This window comes from Coregonus clupeaformis, chromosome 10, assembly GCF_020615455.1.
Source record: "Coregonus clupeaformis isolate EN_2021a chromosome 10, ASM2061545v1, whole genome shotgun sequence".
In the NCBI taxonomy this organism is placed as follows: Eukaryota; Metazoa; Chordata; class Actinopteri; order Salmoniformes; family Salmonidae; genus Coregonus; species Coregonus clupeaformis.
Genome location: NC_059201.1, coordinates 32249298 through 32264775, shown reverse-complemented (window position 1 = coordinate 32264775; position 15478 = coordinate 32249298).

Below are 15478 nucleotides of genomic sequence, written 5' to 3'. Positions count from 1 at the left end.
TTTTGATATCAGTGCCTTATTACTGTATAATCATTTAATAGTGCCATGTATTCATACATTCAGCTCTGGCGTGTTCCTAAACTTCTCCCCATGGTTGTCCTCAATAAGAAAGATTCAGTTAAAAAGCAAAAGCTCTTTCTAGTCCCTCTTGACGTATAGAAAAGACACACAAATAGTATCTGTGAAGGAGTGAAAATGTCTCCTTGCTATTTACATGCATCATAATTTGGCTGCTATACCATTTTGCCCTTGATGCATTTAGTGCAATTTGTCTCTCTCAGATCAAATAGAATAAATCAAGTCCTCACTGAGACCGCTAGCCTGGCTGGGGTAAGGTTGCTGGTGAGGCAATGCCTCTCAGGCTGCCGCTGTGTACGTGTGCGGGGCGTTTGGCGTGCATGGGGGTGTTTGTGGGCTGTCAGTGCTTGTGGAGCTGTGGTTTGGGGTTCAGTGATTTGGGAGGCTGGTGGTCACAGAGGGAAGAGGCAGAGGAGCATCCAAACTCCTTTCTCAGCCCACTATGGGAATCCCGGATAAGCTATTGACTCCAGAGCTCAGTCCTCTGAAGTAGAAAAGTATGGGCTGCTGTGAGGGTATAAAAATGTGGTCTGCTGAGAGAGATGCTTTACCATTGAGTGACGTTTATAAGCTGGAGAGTGACTGACTTGTCTTATGTTTATAAGAGAAGGGAGAGCAGATGAATAAGGGAGAGAGAGAAGTAGGGAGAGAGAAGAGAAGACAGTAGAGGTTGGAAGGAGTTGTAAAGGTTGCTATGCCTATAATGTAAAAAAAATTATTTGGTATTATTTTAAAAAAAACGTTTTACCCCTTTTTCTCCACAACTTCGTGATATCCAATTGGTAGTTACAGTCTTGTCCCATCACTGCAACTCCCATACGGACTCAGGAGAGGTGAAAGTCGAGAGCCATGCTTCCTCTGAAACACAACCCCGCCAAGCCGCACTGCTTCTTGACACACTGCTCGCTTAAACCGGAAGCCAGCTGCACAAATGTGTCGGAGGAAACACTGTACAGCTGGTGACCAAAGCCAGCGTGCATGCGCCCGGCCACCACAAGGAGTCGCTAGAGCGCGATGGGACAAGGACATCCCAGCCGGCCAAACCCTCCGCTAACCCGGACGACGCTGGGCCAATTGTGCGCCGCCTCATGGGTCTCCAGGTCGTGGCCGGCTGCGACACTGCCCGGGATCGAAACCGGATCTGTAGTGAAGCCTCTAGCACTGATCAGTGCCTTATACCGCTGCGCCACTCGAGAGGCCCCATGCCTATTATGTTTTACAATGAATTCGTTTGCAAGCTGACGAACGTCTACAGAATCTGCATTTCTGCACTACTCAATAACATCTCCCAACACATTGCTTGCTGAGTTTCTAACACAGTCTGAGTCCCGAGACATATTCCTTTTGGCCAAAGATGAAGGGTGAGGTGGAGACAGAGAACTTTGCTATCAGTCAGTCTCGGTAGGAGAACATAAAAGGCTAAGATTCTTGCCTTTCCGTCAGACTTCAGAGTTTGGACAACTGGACAGCTCACTGCAAGACTCTCCCATAAGAGTTGAAACAGCGCTGTTTGATCATTTTATGCAGTATTCCTTTATTCCACTATTCCTGTCTCTGCAAGATTGAGAGACATCCTCAACACGTGAAAGCATCTCAGGGTTATAAAGCACAACTCAGTCGGAGAAAAATAGTGCACATATCTCTGATCTCTATGAAAATCTCAGGGGGGAAATATGTTTTTCATCTTTCTCTTTTCCTTATAGGTCTCTGAGAAAAACAAGAGATTCTGATAGTCTTCAAAGGAGCCAGAGAAATTCTGTATGCCGTCTGGGCGGAACCTTTCATCAATATGGCATGAGGGGCTGCTGTGTCTTCATGTGGAGAAGAAGAAGAAGAAGACGAAAAAGGAAAAGAAGAAGAAGAAGAAGAAGAAGAAGAAGAAGAAGAAGAAGAAGAAGAAGAAGAAGAAGAAGAAGAAGAAGAAGAAGAAGAAGAAGAAGTTGTTTTTCTACCTCTTCCAGAGAGAATAAACTTTGTGAGGAGCAGAGCAGTTGGCGTCTGCCTGGCAGGAGGAGGCACGTCCGGGAGAACAATGGGTTCCTTACAGGCTGGAGGTCCTGCATGAGTAGAATGGAGCTCCTGGGTAGCCTGGCCCCAGGCACAAAGGTCGTCCCTGGGACCGGTCAATGTGGTACAGAGTAGACCAGGACCCCATCTTATCTGAACCACAGAGATTGAACCAGGAGTGTATCCTATCATGATGAAACTGTCTCCAACCCTGTACCCTAGACACCCAACTGAGCGACCCACACACTAAAGAGAAGTGCTTATCTGTTTTATAGGCCTACTGCAAGTAGCCTATAGGCAACCAAGACACAAAGATAAATGCGGTCAGAAACCCACTAAAGCAATGCCGCCCCCTCAAGAGTCTGAGCCTGCCTGGCAGGGTTGGCACAACAAAGCCAAAGCCCCCGGATGGCTGAGAATAATATACAAGGAATTTCTCAAAGCTGCTAATGAGAACCTTGATGACCTCGTACCTAGCCTGTGGGAATTCCGGTGGAGTACATCCACCCAGGAAGTGGCAGTGCTGACAACACTAGCTGCATCAACCCATGGGGACGGGGTCACACTAGGACAATCAGAGAGGGGGAAAATTATTGTGGCCCTGGCAGCACAAAATAATCTAATGGTCTGACTGCACAGAGGTGCTTGGAAAGATGGCCACAACAAGGGACCAGTGTGTGTTTCGGAGGATAGGGGTGTATCCGAGCTCTATCAGCTAGGACTAGACATTGGTTAATCAAATCTCCCCATTCTTGCCCAATTTGTAAACAGCTACAACTGTACACGCATTCACACATCACGTCTTCTCTTGAGTTGGGCTCCGGGATGGAACAACTGCTGAACATCTGAGCTTGTGGTTGTTTGTGGGGAGGGGTGGGGTGAGTGCGTGTATTTATCCCACATATTTTGCTATGGGGTAATGAAATTAGGCACAGTATATTAGGCACAGAAAGGTCTACAGCTGCACCATCGAGAGCATCCTGACTGGTTGCATCAATGCCTGGTATGGCAACTGCTCAGCCTCCAACCGCAAGGCACTACAGAGGGTAATGCGTACGGCCCAGTACATCACTGGGGCCAAGCTTCCTGCCATCCAGGACCTCTATACCAGGCGGTGTCAGAGGAAGGCCTAAAAATTGTCAAAAACTCCAGCCACCCTAGTCATAGACTGTTCTCTCTGCTACCGCACGGCAAGCAGTACCAGAGCGCCAAGTCTAGGTCCAAAAGGCTTCTTAACAGCTTTTACCCCCAATCCATAAGATTCCTGAACAGCTAATCATGGCTACCCGGACAATTTGCACTATTATTGATTTTTTACTTAACAATTATTATTATTATTTTTTTATTTTTTTAACTGCATTGTTGGTTAAGGGCTTGTAAGTAAGCATTTCAATGTAATGTTGTTGTAATCTGTTGTATTCGGCGCATGTGGCAAATACAATTTGATTTGATTTGATAGGTTAAATCACAATAGTATTTGCCAAAATAATAATTGCTTGCCAAAAATGTCATTTTCGTAATGCCAGTCCTGGTTTTAGGTAACAATCCTTCGTAGTAAGTGCCTACATTATTACGCATATTATTTGTTAATTGTGGAAATAAATAAAGATGATATTCAATCATTTTTTACATATAGTACCAGTCAAAAGTTTTGACAAACCTACTCATTCCAGGGTTTTTCTGTATTTTTACTATTTTCTACATTGTAGAATAATAGTAAAGACATCAAAACTATGAAATAACACATATGGAATCATGTAGTAACCAAAAAAGTGTTAAACAAATCAAAATATATTTACTACTTCAAATAGCCACCCTTTGCCTTGATGACAGCTTTGCACACTCTTGGCATTCTCTCAACCAGCATCATGAGGTAGTCACCTGGAATGGATTTCAATTAACAGGTGTGCCTTTTTAAAAGTTAATTTGTGGAATTTCTTTCCTTCTTAATGCGTTTGAGCCAATCAGTTGTGTTGTGAAAAGGTAGTGTTGGTATACAGAAGATTTGGTAAAAGACCAAGTCCATATTATGGCAAGAACAGCTCAAATAAGCAAAGAGAAATGACAGTCCATCATTACTTTAAGACATTAAGGTCAGTCAATCTGGAACATTTCAAGAACTTTGAACGTTTCTTCAAGTGCAGTCGCAAAAACCATCAAGCGCTATGATGAAACTGGCTCTCATGAGGACCACCACAGGAATTGAAGACCAGAGTTACCTCTGCTGCAGATGATAAGTTCATTAGAGTTACCAGCCTCAGAAATTGCAGCCCAAATAAATGCTTCACAGAGTTCAAATAACAGACACATCTCAACATCAACTGTTCAGAGGAGACTGTGTGAATCAGGCCTTCATGGTTGAATTGCTGAAAAAAACCCACTTCTAAAGGACACCAATAATAAGAAGATACCTGCTTGGGCCAGGAAACACAAGCAATGGAGATTAGACCATTGGAAATGTGTCCTTTGGTTTGGAGTCCAAATTTGAGATTTTTGGTTCAAATCGGCGTGTCATTGTGAGACACGGTGTGGGTGAACGGATGATCTCTGCATGTGCAATTCCCACCGTAAAGCATGGAGGAGGAGGTGTTATGGTGTGGGGGTGCTTTGCTGGTGACACTGTGTTTGATTTATTTAGAATTCAAGGCACACTTAACCAGCATGGCTACCACAGCATTCTACAGCGATACGCCATCCCATCTGGTTTGGGCTTAGTGAGACTATCATTTGTTTTTCAACAGGACAATAACCCAACACACCTCCAGGCTGTGTAATGGCTATTTTACCAAGAAGGAGAGTGATGGTGTGCTGCATCTGATGACCTGGCTTCCACAATCCCCTGACCTTAACCCAATTGAAATGATTTGGGATGAGTCGGACCGCAGAGTCAAGGAAAAGCAGCCAACAAGTGCTCAGCATATTTGGGAACTCCTTCAAGACTGTTGGAAAATCATTCCAGGTGAAGCTGGTTGAGAGAATGCCAAGAGTGTGCAAAGCGGTCATCAAGGCAACGGGTGGCTATTTGAAGAATCTGAAATATAAAATGTATTTTTATTTGTTTAACACTTTTTTGTTTACTACATGATTCCATATGTGTTATTTCATAGTTTTGATGTCTTCACTATTATTCTATAATGTAAAAAAATAGTAAAAATAAAGAAAAACCTTTGAATGAGTAGGTGTGTCCAAACCTTTGACTGGTAGTGTATATACTTTTTTTAAAATAACTATATAATATAATCGAGGTGAGTGCATTGGAAATGCCTTTGGCTGCTGATCTGCTTCTGTTCTGTAGGTGGCACTGTGAGGTATTTTCAAAGGTTGGGTCCCAATCTCTTAAAGGCCCTAGGATCCAGGTTGACAGGAGTGGTCTACTATTCATGGGGACGACAACCCAACTTGGGATTGGGGGAGGTTTTAGCGGGTGGAAGTGTGGAGAACAATTGGAGCTTTACTCAGTAGCAGTGCAAATATGATGGTACAGCTACATGGACACTCAATAATCATGGTACTTTTTAATAGTAAGTTTACAAACATATATTATGATAAATATAATGAGAACTTGTATCTGTATGGTAAATGGTGAAATAATTATACCCAGTTATAATTGTAAAGGCTTAGCAGATAATAAGAAAAGACGATCAAATAAAATAAAATAAAATACAATTTTATTGGCCACATGCACCGAATACAACAGTTGTAGACATTACAGTGAAATGCTTACTTACAGCCCTGCATTTATTTTTTTATATAAAAAGTAAAATAAAACAACAAGAAAAAAGTGTTGAGAAAAAAAGAGCAGAAGTAAAATAAAATAACAGTAGGGAGGCTATATATACAGGGGGGTACCGGTGCAGAGTCAATGTGCGGGGGCACCGGCTAGTTGAGGTAGTAGAGGTAATATGTACATGTGGGTAGAGTTAAAGTGACTATGCATAAATAATTAACAGAGTAGCAGCAGCATAAAAAGATGGGGTGGGGGTGGGGGTGGGGGGGGGCAGTGCAAATAGTCCGGGTAGCCATGATTAGCTGTTCAGGAGTCTTATGGCTTGGGGGTAGAAGCTGTTGAGAAGTCTTTTGGACCTAGACTTGGCACTCCCGTACCGCTTGCCGTGCGGTATCAGAGAGAACAGTCTATGACTAGGGTGGCTGGAGTCTTTTTTTTGAGGGCCTTCCTCTGACGTCTGGTATAGAGGTCCTGGATGGCAGGAAGCTTGGCCCCAGTGATGTACTGGGCCGTACGGACTACCCTCTGTAGTGCCTTGCGGTCGGAGGCCGAGCAGTTGCCATACCAGGCGGTGATGCAACCAAATCAAATCAAATCACATTTTATTGGTCACATGCGCCGAATACAACAGGTGCAGACATTACAGTGAAATGCTTACTTACAGCCCTTAACCAACAGTGCATTTATTTTAAACAAAAAAAGTAAGAATAAAACAACAACAAAAAAAAGTGTTGAGAAAAAAAGAGCAGAAGTAAAATAAAGTGACAGTAGGGAGGCTATATATACAGGGGGGTACCGTTGCAGAGTCAATGTGCGGGGGGCACCGGCTAGTTGAGGTAGTTGAGGTAATATGTACATGTGGGTAGAGTTAAAGTGACTATGCATAAATACTTAACAGAGTAGCAGCAGCGTAAAAAGGATGGGGTGGGGGGGGCAGTGCAAATAGTCCGGGTAGCCATGATTAGCTGTTCAGGAGTCTTATGGCTTGGGGGTAGAAGCTGTTGAGAAGTCTTTTGGACCTAGACTTGGCACTCCGGTACCGCTTGCCGTGCGGTAGCAGAGAGAACAGTCTATGACTAGGGTGGCTGGAGTCTTTGACAATTTTGAGGGCCTTCCTCTGACACCGCCTGGTATAGAGGTCCTGGATGGCAGGAAGCTTTGCCCCAGTGATGTACTGGGCCGTACGCACTACCCTCTGTAGTGCCTTGCGGTCAGAGGCCAAGCAGTTGCCATACCAGGCGGTGATGCAACCAGTCAGGATGCTCTCGATGGTGCAGCTGTAGAATTTTTTGAGGATCTGAGGACCCATGCCAAATCTTTTTAGTCTCCTGAGGGGGAATAGGCTTTGTCGTGCCCTCTTCACGACTGTCTTGGTGTGTTTGGACCATGATAGTTCGTTGGTGATGTGGACACCAAGGAACTTGAAGCTCTCAACCTGTTCCACTACAGCCCCGTCGATGAGAATGGGGCGTGCTCAGTCCTCTTTTTTTTCCTGTAGTCCACAATCATCTCCTTTGTCTTGGTCACGTTGAGGGAGAGGTTGTTGTCCTGGCACCACACGGCCAGATCTCTGACCTCCTCCCTATAGGCTGTCTCATCGTTGTCAGTGATCAGGCCTACCACTGTTGTGTCGTCGGCAAACTTAATGATGGTGTTGGAGTCGTGCCTGGCCATGCAGTCATGGGTGAACAGAGAGTACAGGAGGGGACTGAGCACGCACCCTGAGGGGCCCCCGTGTTGAGGATCAGTGTGGCAGATGTGTTGTTACCTACCCTTACCACCTGGGGGCGGCCCGTCAGGAAGTCCAGGATCCAGTTGCAGAGGGAGGTGTTTAGTCCCAGGATCCTTAGCTTAGTGATGAGCTTAGAGGGCACTATGGTGTTGAATGCTGAGCTGTAGTCAATGAATAGCATTCTCACGTAGGTGTTCCTCTTGTCCAGGTGGGAAAGGGCAGTGTGGAGTGCGATAGAGATTGCATCATCTGTGGATCTGTTGGGGCGGTATGCAAATTGGAGTGGGTCTAGGGTTTCTGGGATTATGCTGTTGATGTGAGCCATGACCAGTCTTTCAAAGCACTCCATGGCTACAGACGTCAGTGCAAACTGATCCACGCTTCTTTGAATATAATAATTTATCAAGCCTACAAGCGATACAATACTTTATTATTATGGTGGGAGATACGGTTTTAAATACTTCAAATGGACCGTAAAGGAAATCACACTACAAACTATCACTCTCATGCATTTAACAAAATTACGAATATCATGGATAAATTGGAACTAGTGGATATATGAAGGCTTAAATATCCTGACCTAATGAGACATACATGGCGGAGGCTAAATCAAGCTAGTAGTCTTGACTACTTTCTTATGTCATTCTCGCTGGCACCAAAAGTTGAAAAGTGTTGATAGGGGACAGAATGCAGTTGGACCATAAAATAATTGGCATATACATTACTCTTACAGAATTTCCACATGAGCGAGGATATTGGAAATGTAATCAAAACCTATTGGATTACAACTTGTTTTTAACCAAGACAGAAGAATTTATAACATATTTTTTCCAACATAGCATAGGTACAGCAGAACCCCTTATTGTATGGGACACTTTTAAAATGTGCCTTTAGAGGCCATGCAATTCAACACTCATCTTTAAAACAAAAGCAATTTAATTCAAATGAGTCTACAGTCATTTAGCAGTCAGATATACAGTCATTTAGCAGACACTCTTATCCAGAGCAATTAGGGTTAAGTGCCTTGCTCAAGGGCACATCGACAGATTTTTCACCTAGTCAGCTCAGGGATTAGAACCAGCAACCTTTCAGTTACTGGCACAACGCTCTTAACCACTAAGCTACCTGCCGCCCAGAGTTCAACAATAACAATAGACGGACTAACAGTACAGATAGATAGCAATAAAAAATTACCAGATAGGCACAGAATAAGTTAGAGGACAAACAAAAAGAACTGGAGGACTTATTCAAGAAAGATCAAGTGTAATGTATTATATAAATAAAGCGAACTGGATGGAATATGGGGAAAAATTTACCAAATTATTTTTTAATCTTCAACATAGAAATGCTGCAAAAAATAATTTACTGAAACTGGTTACAAATGACGGGGTCACCCATGATTCACCAAACAATATTTTAAAAGAGGAAGGAAAGTACTTTAAGCATATGTTTTCGTTTGTCTCATCCATCTCCACTAACCGAAGTTAATTGAAAGGATTTTTTTCTATTAATAATGTACAAAAAAAGACTAATGTGAAGGTCAAATTACAGAGGAGGAACTTCTTGATGCGATTAAAGCCTTTAAGTCTGGGAAAACTCCAGGGCTGGATGGCATATCAGTTGAGGTATATGAAACTTTTTTTTATGTACTCAGAGGACCGTTAGCATGTTTTAACCACTCCTATAAAAATGGTAGACTATCAGATACTCAACAAGAAGGTCTGATTTCATTATTACTGAAACAGGACCCAGGTGGTAAATATATAGATCCAGTCCACAAAATAAATTGGAGGCCCCTTACACTTAAGTGCTGTGATGCAATAATTCAAGCAAAATTCATAGAGTATAGAATAAAAAAGGTATTGTTGGATATTATCCATCCTAATCAGAAAGGTGTTTTACATGGATAATATATTGGAGATAATATAAGACAAGTACTGGAAACAATAGAACACTATGAACATCTGTGAAACCATGCCTAGTATTCATAGCTGACTTTGAAAAGGCTTTTGATAAAGTATGAATGGAATTTATATATAAATGCCGCATATATTTTTTAATTTTGTAATGGATTACAAAATTATACAATGGATTACAGTTATGTATAGTAACCCTAGGTGTAAAATAGTAAATAATGTGTTCTTCTCAGAAAGTATTAAACTGTCAAGAGGAGCAAAACAAAGTTGTCCACTATCGGCACACAATGCATTCGGAAAGTATTCAGACCCCTTGACTTTTTCCACATTTTTTTATGTTATAGCCTTATTTCTAAAATGGATACAATTATTTTTACCCTCATCAATCTACACATGACAAAGCGAAAACAGGTTTTTAGACATTTTTGCAAATTTATAAAAAATAAGAAAAATAAATGTCTTATTTACATAAGTATTCAGACCCTTTGCTATGAGACTTGAAATTGAGCTCAGGTGCATCCTGTTTCCATTGATCATCCTTGAGATGTTTCTACAACTTGATTGGAGTCCACATGTGGTAAATTCAATTGATTGGACATGATTTGGAAAGGCATACACCTGTTTATATAAGGTCCCACAGTTGACAGTGCATGTCAGAGCAAATACCAAGCCATGAGGTTGAAGGAATTGTCAGTAGAGCTCCGAGACAGGATTGTGTCGAGGCACAGATATGGGGAAGGGTACCAAAAAATTCTGCAGCATTGAAGTTCCCCAAGAACACAGTGGCCTCCATCATTCTTAAATGGAAGACGTTTGGAACCATCAAGACTCTTCCTAGAGCTGGCCGCCCAGCCAAACTGAGCAATCGGGGGAGAAGGGCCTTGGTCAGGGAGGTGGCCAAGAACCCGATGGTCACTCTGATAGTGCTCCAGAGTTCCTCTGTGGAGATGGGAGAACCTTCCAGAAGGACAACCATCTCTGCAGCACTCCACCAATCAGGCCTTTATGGTAGTGTGGCCAGACGGAAGCCACTCCTCAGTAAGGCACATGACAGCCCGCTTGGAGTTTGCCAAAAGACACCTAAAGGACTCTCAGAACATGAGAAACAAGATTCTTTGGTCTGATGAAACCAAGATTGAACTCTTTGGCCTGAATGCCAAGCATCACATCTGGAGGAAACCTGGCACCATCCCTACGGTGAAGCATGGTGGTGGCAGCATCATGCTGTGGGGATGTTTTTCAGCGGCAGGGACTGGGAGACTAGTCAGGATCGAGGGAAAGATGAACAGAGGAAAGTACAGAGAGATCCTTGATGAAAACCTGATCCAGAACACTCAGGACCTCAGACTGGGGTGAAGGTTCACCTTCCAACAGGACAACGACCCTAAGCACACAGCCAAGACAACGCAGGAGTGGCTTCGAGACAAGTCTCTGACTGTCCTTGAGTGGCCCAGCCAGAGTCTGATCGAACATCTCTGGAGAGACCTGAAAATAGCTGTGCAGCGACGCTCCCCATCCAACCTGACAGAGCTTGAGAGGATCTCCCCAAATACAGGTGTGCAAAGTTTGTAGCGTCATGCCCAAGAAGACTCAAGGCTGTAATCGCTGCCAAAAGTGCTTCAACAAAGTACTGAGTATAGGGTCTGAATATGTATGTAAATGTGATATTTCCGTTTATTATTTTTAATACATTTGCAAACATTTCTAATAACCTGTTTTGGCTTCGTCATTATGGGGTATTGTGTGTAGATTGATGAGTAAAAAAACAATTTAATCAATTTTAGAATAAGGCTAAAACGTAACAAAATCTGGAAAAAGTAAAGGGTTCTGAATACTTTGCGAATGCGCAGTATATGGGGAATACAACCATCTAATCTCTGCAGATTTTGCTGCGTAGAGACAGAATCATTAGACCACTTGTTTTGGTACTGCCCATATGTAGCGTGTTTCTGGTCGCAGGTTCAGGAATGGCTGAAGAATTACAACATTACCTGGATCTAACTCCACTGCTGGGTGATTGGAAAAGTCATAGTCAGTCGATAAATAATATAATAATACTCTTAGCAAAACATTTTATTTTCAATGTACAATCTGTAGAAACTATGAGAATAGAAAGGTTCAGGACTTTTGTGAAACATCACAGCACAGTTGAAAAATATATGGCTAATAGAAATTAAAACTGGATGGTGTTCAGAGATAGATGGGAGGGGTTGAGGGAAGCTGAAGGGTGGGATAAAAAAATAAATAATAATAATACAAGATAACTAATATAAAATATACTGGGGAGCCAGGCCCAGCCAATCAGAATTAGTTTTTCCCCACAAAGGGGCTTTATTACAGACTGAAATACTCCTCAGCACTTGCAAACAGATTTGTGCACAACATTTGAGAGAAATAAGCTTTTTGTGAATATGGAACATTTCTGGGATCTTTTATTTCAGCTCTTGAAACATGGGACCAACACTTTATATGTTACACTTATATTTTTGTTCAGCATAGTCACCCAAAATAAATAAAGTAGTGTATCAATACATCTAAGTATGTAATGCAATGATTGAAAGCATGTAAAGATCGAAATATACTTATTATGCTCACAGTTTGACCATCTGGGCTGAGAGTAAGGCTGTTTCGCCTTTTCTGGTGCTGAATAGGTGATGGATGGATGGCTCCCGACAAGCAGGTTGACAAGCCTCCTCCTCCTCCAAATCAATCAGTGTACTCATTTTCTGCTCTGCTGGCTCTGGGAGGAGGTCTGAATCAGGAGGATGGACTGAGCTGCTGCCAGTCTACATCTCAATCAGTAACCACAGATGTGCACATGCACTCTTCAGGAGAAGAGAAGCTATAACTTAAAAGTTCAGTATCTCTTAGCAGATGGAATACTCTTTGCTACTCCTCAGGTTTGAGTTTGAACCTTGCTTGACAAGGTCAAATGGAGCACTTTGATCCTTTTGATCATAAAACTATTACACATGGAATGGTTGTTCCAATGACATTTCAAACCATACTACATCTCAAGGACCATGTCCATGATGATATGCTCCATACAGGCCCTAGTCTTGTCTCACCTGGACTACTGTCCAGCTGTGTGGACATGTGCGGCAAAGAAGGACATAGGTCAATTGCAGTTGGTCCTGAACAAAGCAGCACGTATTGCACTTAGATATACACGGAGGGAAAGTGTTAGTAACATGCATGTCAGTCTCTCCTGGCTCAAAGTTGAGGAGAGATTGACTGCACCACTATTGGTCTTTGTGCAAGGTATTGATGTGTTGAAGGTACCGAATTGTCTGTTCAAGCATTTGGCACACAGTTCGGACACTCATCGGTACAACACAAGACATGCAACCAGAGGTCTCGTCACAGTTCCCAGGTCCAGAACAGAGGCTGGGAAATGCATAGTATTTAATTGAGCCATGACTACATGGAACTCTGCCACCCCAGGTAACTCAAGCTAGCAATAAAACCAGTTTTAAAAAATTGATAAAAGAACACCTTACTGCACAAAGGGGACTGTGAAGAGACACAGCCATCTTGTATTGTAATTCGCATTGTGTTATGTATTAAACCTAAACATTGTGTGTATGTACTGATATGTAGGCTATGTGTGACGTTTAAAATGTATGTAATTCAGTCCTTGACTAATAATGTTCTGTACTATGTATTATGTCATGTTTCATGTAGACCCCAGGAAGAGTAGCTGATGCTTTTGCAGCTGCTAATGGGGATCCTAATAAATACCAAATACCTAAAAAATTCAACTCTTACCCTACTAGCCTGCTGGTTTTCTGTTCTACTTGATAATTAATTGCACACACCTTGTGTCTGGTCTAAATCAGTCCCTGATTAGAGGGGAACAATTAAAAAATGCAGTAGAACTGGCTTTGAGGTCCAGAGTTGAAGTTGAGGGCTCTATATGAATGACCTGACCTCCCCCTCTCAGAGGTTGAGTGGTATCATCCAGGTCACCGTTTCCCACTTCATCTCCTCAGCCCTACCTGTATGTCTCTCAGCGGTCTGACTCCACCACACTCCCCCAGGTACACAAAAGACTCTCTGTATGACACTGCCTGCTCTGAACAAACCCCTTTATTCACCAGCCCGCCTCTCCCTCTCGCTGAGGTGCAGCAGATAGAAAGAGGTAGAGAGAGGTCATTATCTGCTGGAGGACAAAACGGTAATTGCTGACAATGATTAAAAAAATCACAACAAAACATTCTCTCATTACAGAAGAACAGAATTCCACAGCAGGACATTCTGGAAGGTTGACCTGAAACAGATACTGCTCTGGACCGATGCTCATAGGGAAAGAAAACCTTGGAATGTACAGAAACAGTGTGAGGTCTTCTTGGTGAGAGGAATCGCCTGTAGGCTACTTATGTCTAAATCAAATCAAATCAAATTTTATTTGTCACATACACGTGTTTAGCAGATGTTATTGCGGGTGTAGCGAAATGCTTGTGCTTCTAGCTCCAACAGTGCAGTAATAACAAGTAATATCAAAACATTTCACAACATATACCCAATACATACAAGTATCTAGTAAGGAATGGAATTTAAGAATATATACATATATGGACAAGCAATGACAGAGCGGCATGGACTAAGATACAGTAGAATATTATAGAATAGAATACAGTATATACATATGAGATGAGTAGTGCAAGATATGTAAACATTATTAAAGTGACTAAAGTTCAATTTCTTAAAGTGGCCAGTGATTTTAATAGGCAGCAGCAGCCTCTAATGTGCTAGTGATGGCTATTTAACAGTCGGATGGCCTTGAGATAGAAGCTGTTTTTCATTCTCTCGGTCCCAGCTTTGATGCACCTGTACTGACCTTGCCTTATGGATGATAGCGGGGTGAACAGGCAGTGGCTCGGGTGGTTGATGGCTCGGGTGGTTGATGTCCTTGATTATCTTTTTGGCATTCCTGTGACATCGGGTGCTGTAGGTGTCTTGGAGGGCGGGTTACCAACCTGTCAGTGTGAAGACATTTACATGTGGGAGCTTTCAAAGCTGTCCTGCTCTAGTTCTTACCAAAGCAGAGCATTTCCTGTCAAACTGCCTCATGTGCAGTATATGCACATGGCGAGATTAAGGTGAAGGTAAAAGTGGACACCTCTTCCCTCTATTCTGTTGGCCAATCGATAGTCACTTCAAAATAAGGGACTCTTGTAACTGCAATATTCTCAGCATTTCTGAAACATGCCTATCCAACTCGATGGATTCTCCATTTACCGAGTGGACAGGACATTGCATTCAGGAAAATCAAGAGGGGGAGGGGTATGCATCTTCATCAACAGCAAATGGTGTGCTGACTCTAGCGCAGTGGAAGTCTCGACTCATTGTTCACCCGTCTTGGAATCCCTGATGGTCAAATGCCGACTCTTTTACCTCCCAATAGATTTTTCAGCTGTTATCGTGACTGCTGTATATATTCCACCTCAGGACAAGAAAAACAACAAGCTGGCACATAACGAACTGTACGATATGCTATAAACAAGCAGGAAACCATGCACCCAGAGCCTGCTTTTCTGGTTGCCGGTGATTTTAATTCTGCATCATTAAGACAAGTGGTGCCCAACTTCCATCAACACGTCTCCTTCGCCACTAGGGGCAATAAAGACCACTGTTACTAAACCCACAAGCAAGCATACAAGGCCCCCCCTCGTCCCCCCATCGGCAAATCAGATCATGGCTCAAACAGGAAGTACCCATGACGCACTCCGTAGAGAAATGGTCCTCCGAATCTATGCTACAGGACTGCTTTGCTAGCTCTGACTGAAAATGTTCCGGGACTACTCCGATAACATCGACAAGCTAACCACCTCCGTCACCGGCTTCATTAGAAAATGCATCACTGACGTTTTCCCCACAGTGCAGGTTTGCTGCTTCCACAATAAAATCCCTGGATTAACACTGAGGTTGGCGCTAAAATAAAGGACCGGGCTACCGAACACAGGGCATATCAGCCAACCCAGAGGCTACAGCTGAAGACACTAACAAGTACAAGAA